The sequence below is a fragment of the Oryzias latipes genome, chromosome 12, assembly GCF_002234675.1.
Source record: "Oryzias latipes chromosome 12, ASM223467v1".
Taxonomy (NCBI): domain Eukaryota; kingdom Metazoa; phylum Chordata; class Actinopteri; order Beloniformes; family Adrianichthyidae; genus Oryzias; species Oryzias latipes.
Genome location: NC_019870.2, coordinates 10803877 through 10809706, shown reverse-complemented (window position 1 = coordinate 10809706; position 5830 = coordinate 10803877).

Genomic DNA, 5830 nt, shown 5'->3' with positions numbered 1-5830 from the left:
GGAAGTGAGGTGGGCTACTATAGAAATAAAAAAAAAAACAGTCAAAGCTCCTCCCCTCCCACACCAAGTAACCCAGTCACGCGTCGAATAGTTTCGCTCTTAGCGAGGGCAATTATGGGTTAGACAGTTTAAAAATCCAAAACCGTGACTGAGTCACTGCTCTGCTCCACACATGAACGCCAGAAATCGTCCCACAGAAACATGCTTAAAAGAAATGCTCTGGTGTAATAATTGATGTAATCAATCAGTGTTCGTACATGAAGCAATAGTGTTATTACTCCCATGTATCTCACAATAATGAAATTACAGATAATTAATAGCACACTAGTTTATGTCGGCCTAAGAAATGTAATATATTAGACAGTTGAAGCTTAATGATGCTCTAAAAAAACATAGTTTTAACACAACACTGTAACATGATGTATGTTGTTCTGTGTTTGTTTTTGTTTTGTTTTTATTTTATTTGATGGCATTTTGGTTCATATTGTCTGAAGTTGAAAGGTAAGCTTTGTTTGTGATCCAATAGTGGTGGATTTAGTAGGCTTGAGCTTTGTGGGCTAGAGCCAAAAGGCAGCACCTAACCAGTGGCACCAAGGGGAGTCATGCAAAAAAATAAAAACTATGAAGTTTTACTATTGACTGGCGACCTGTTCAGGATGTCCCCTGCCTTCCCCCATAAGTGGCCGGGATAAACTCCGGCAGTCCCGTGACCCAAAATGGGACAAAACGGGTTAAGAAGATGTATGAATGAATGAATGAATGAATGAATGAATGAATGAATGAATGAATGAATGAATGAATGAATGAATGAATGACATTTACAGTCACATTATTTCAGATCATTTAAAATGTTAGAAATTACTCCTAAAAGTTGTGGTCTTTACATGATATTTTCACAGATGTATCACAAATGAACCACGTTAAAACCACGGAAGAAGCACGTATAAACCATGCAAAGAACACGTCAATCAACATAGAACATAAACTATGCATGATTATTGCGCTGTTTATATGCAATTCGTTTGTGATTTGTGCGTCAATTACGCAATTTTAACGTGATATGCGCGCCATATCGGCGATTAAAATGTACACATCAGTAGTGCATGAAAAGTTGGAAAGACACAATTTGCATCTGACAAAAATTCTGCAAAATTGTGCAAGATTTATGTAATAATTGCATATGAACTACACGTAAATTGCTTGATTCTCAACCGACAAAAACGTTTGAACTGCTCAAGACCGAATTCAAATTTGAAACCCTCGATGGACATCTGCCCACATCACCGAACGCAAGAAATGCATCGCAACAGACCGGAATTGTGTACGTGAAAAATGCACAAAATGTATTTAGTGGCTGTGTGACATGGCCTTTATAAGTTCATAATAACTATTCTTTCTAAGATTTTTTTTAGAGTTTCATTAGGAGTGGAGGGTGGTGTGTGTCCTCCATTCAGAATTTAGGACTCAGAATATTTAGCATCATGATTTTATCATGTAGACCATTGGATCTTCTTTTTTGATACATGTCTTTTAATGGAATACATTGAGGTTTACATGTTCTATTAAAAACAAAATAAAAGACCTGGGGCGCCATTCGTAAGTAGACAGAGAATATTATTGGACACAAAAAATTGTATAAACCATGAGGAGCACAATTTAAAGGGTATGTAAAGACCTATATGTCTCAGAAAGACTCAAACAGTTGCTACCCAACAAAAGCAGGATTCTTTACCATACTTGTTACCCCACAACAACAGTGGAGACAAATGCTGGCTTTATTAAAACAAAAAATAGGGCTAGATACAGTTTATTTTTAGGCACTATAAATACAATTCCAAAAGTGAAATACTATCTGTATCAAGTGTAACTGCAAGATACTTTTAACATCTGCAGTTCACCAGTGTGGCATCGAAACCCCCACATATGCAAAACATTTTCTATTGTGAAGTCTTAGTTTTGCATTTTCGTTTTCCGTTCTTACTGAATTTGGACACGGCTCATTTGAAGAAGACCAAATGAGGAGCCACCTAACTTGTTTTTTTTGTTTTTTTTTGCCAGAAGGAAACTTATTTGGGGGCGGCACCGTGTAGAGCGGTTTACCCAGGGGGCCATTTTGCATTGAATCACAGCACAGGTATGATGGAAGTCAGTTAAACTAAAACAAAAATCAAATCAAACCATGTTTATTTATATGGCGCCTCAACATGATCGTAGTAAAACAAGGTGAAAAAACTCAAAATGACATTAACAATAACTAAAAGGTTACAACCATTTAAAAATGATTTAAAAGAATGTCAAAATAAATTGTGCAAATCAGAAATGAACTAATCATTTGGACATAATACTCCTCAGACGATGGGAAACCAGGTTGACAGCACTGTGGGTGTCAACAAAACTCACACAGTCATCTTCAACTCACCTTCGAATGTGTTTCCGATTACCGGTACATGATTAGTCATGAGTTTTTTTCCTATGCTTTTCTTTCATTTAAACTACCTGAAGGCAGCATGATTCCATAGAGCTCTAAACGTTTGCTTTCAGTCTCATGCAAAATGCTTGGCACCCACTCTGAACATTTTTGCAATTTGCAGAAAAAGCCTTCATTTAAAATTACATTCAAACTGCATGTTGCATGGAATCACTTCATGTCATTTTCTAAATTATGTTCTTGATTAATTTGCACCGGGAAGCAGCTGGCCTGAAAGTGTAACATGGTTTGCAAATTATCTTCATCCATCATCGAAAATTCAATAAAACAGTGAACACAAGACATATGGAACCATTAGCAGAAACGAAAGCAATAAAGGCAAACTTTTTTTCTTACTAATAATCAAACATTTTTCATGGAACTATGCAACAAATTATGAAAAAGCCAAAGAACAGCTTCCACTTCCAACTATAACTACACTTTTTATACACACATTCAGTTAACTCAGCTGAAATTTCAACATTTTCCGAAAGGTTAAAGGCTACCCTGAACATGACCTACAAGTCTGCAAACTAGAAGCTGCTTCAGGCTGATTATGTCTCTGCATAATTTCTGAGAAAAATGACAAAAATACATTTAACAAGGATTTATAGTGGCCAAACAGCAGTTACATTTCAAAGTAATGAGGTGAAATGCACTTCAACTAAATCAGCTTAGGTATCATTAAACAAGACCAAAACTTAAAATACGAAATAGAATTCTGCAAAAACATTGTTAAAAATGTTTTGACAGAGATGCAGCTATCTTACAAATTTAAGATAAAAAAATCTTTCTCAAATTTTCCTTAAATTGACAAAATGATTTTCTAATGAGATAAGAAAACATTTCTAATAGTTTAAGTATGGTTTAATAGTTTTAAGCATGTAAAGCACTTTATTCTAATGTTTTATGTAAAGTGCTTCAGAAATAAAATTTTATTTGTTATGGTTAAAAAGGAATAATGAAAAATGAAAGTTTAGTAATGGGACAAACCCTTGATACTATGTGAATGAGTGGACGGATACACACGGTCTGAGCATTTCTATAAAATGTAATATGATATATCACTACTGTGTTAGGCATTTACCTTCATGCTTATCCAGTGTGCTATCCTAGGCACTTTAACATTGGGAGTTGGGTCATCTAGACCCACTAGACCAGGGGTCGGGAACCTATGGCTCGCGAGCCATATATGGCTCTTTTGATGGTCACATGTGGCTCGCAGACAAATCTTTACTTATACTTTTTTTTTTCATTAGACCAGTCCTTCTCGGGCGCGATGCCAGAGGCGCGCAGTAGTAGCAGTGCTTAGAGAGAGAAATCTGCGCCAGCATTATCAGTTTACTATTATCTATTATTTCACAGAGTTTGTAGCAGCCGGAAACCTGTGAATTGCCGTGCCCAAAACTGCGCTCCCGTCTCTGAGAAAGAGCGCGCAGATGCGGGGACGGGATGTGTGAGGGAGAAAGCAGAGGGTGGGGGTGAGGGGTTGTGGGGACAGGCAGCAGGTGAATCGCGCAGGGATTGTAAAAACGTAAAACCCCGCTGCCCGTCACCCACTGCAGCGTGTGAGTGTGTGTTTGGCTCCGCGTCTGCATGTGATCAGTCTGTCTCACATCTACAGAACATTCAGACCTACGATCACGTTTAAAGTCTCAACGCCTGCATGAAGCAGAAACTCACCACGGATCAACCAGACTAGACAATCAGCAAAACCACCACAAGAAATACTCATCATTTATTAGCAACAGCATAACAATGTTATTAAAAAGAATCCACAGACTTCTTGTACTTTAAAAATGTTGAAATTAAATCAAATGCACACATTCATTTGTATATTTAGTTTTAAACAAATTGTCGCGGACTGAGTTGGATGGCTGTTGGGTCGCGTTAAAAGTTCTGGAGTTCATTGAACGCGTCAAGCAGAGATCTGATTGGCTCTCAGTTCTGTCGCTCAGCCTGTTGTTAGGTAGTTTGGACCAATGGGGTTCAGCTATGGGCCGAATAAGGGAAATGGGAGGGGCGGAGCGGTAGGAGCGAATATAAAGTTGGGAGAAGCGCTCTCTTCTCGGCGGGAGAGATTCAGGAGTTGCTGAATTAATTGAACGGTGTTTGTTGCGGTCTGCAGTAATCGGAATAAAGAACTTTAAAAGAGGTTAAGTCTCCGTGCCTCAGTGTGGGGAAGGGACACTACATTATTGTATGGCTCTTTCGAAATTACATTTCAAAATATGTGGCATTTATGGCTCTCTTGGCCAAAAAGGTTCCCGACCCCTGCACTAGACAGTGCGCTGAACCTTTTTTCTTCAATGATTTGTGATCTTCACTGGTGTCCATGGATTACATGAAATCCTCTCCACCTTTATCCACCTTTTTCATGGTAGGAATAACACCTCAATGTAAGGGTGGGGTCATAGGATAGCACAAGGGTTGTGTTAGTTGTTTTTCTGTTGTCCTAACCATCCACCTCGAATTCTATGCACTAACCAACTTCGACCACTGGGGAGCAGCATTGCAGCAAAATTAAAAAACCTCTTGTTTTTCCAAGTCAAACAAATCATGTGAAAAATAATCTCACTGGGATGAGACACAGTTGCAAAACATAATATACACACACGTTATATGTTTAAACTACTAACTGTAGATTAGTTTTGATTTATCTTTTTTTGGCACAGGCTGTCACTGATGACCACTGTTTTTTACCGTATAAACAGGTTTTTTAAAACATTTTTATGGATGATCAAACTTGTGAACTATTGATAAAAAAAACATGACAAAAAATAAAGCTTTAACAATGGCTTTCACAGGCCTATATTTCAGTAATTATTACAATTACACTGGAGAGAATAAAATGATGTAGGTTGTCATTTTCTATGAAACATTTCCATCTTTTCAGGAAAAAATATCGGAATCGAATTTATCTTGTTGTCAAAGTCTTATTGTAAAATCTATTATTGACTATAAAAAGTGTATGTTTGCTACAAAGGACCAACCACTAATCATCTAAACATTTAAATACTTTGTTTGTATTTATGTCAGATGACGGAAACACTTTAATAAAATAATTTCCAATATGGAATTTAGAATTAAGACCTCATCAAGCCTCCCAGTATGAATCCAAGTTTGCATGAAACACAGGAACAAACATGTTTTTTTTTGTAATATCTCATTTGTTCTTGGTTGCATTGTGTTTTGTTTTGTTTTTGTTTTTTCTAATCCTCAGCTGGAAACCCTGAGAGCCACAGCTCATTACAGAACAACAAGAAGCAACAAAAGCAAAATGGGATCAAGAAAAGCTGATTTCAGAGTTAAAACTGAGCAACTTAAATGTATTTCCCTTTTGTAAGGCATTGCCATTTCCAA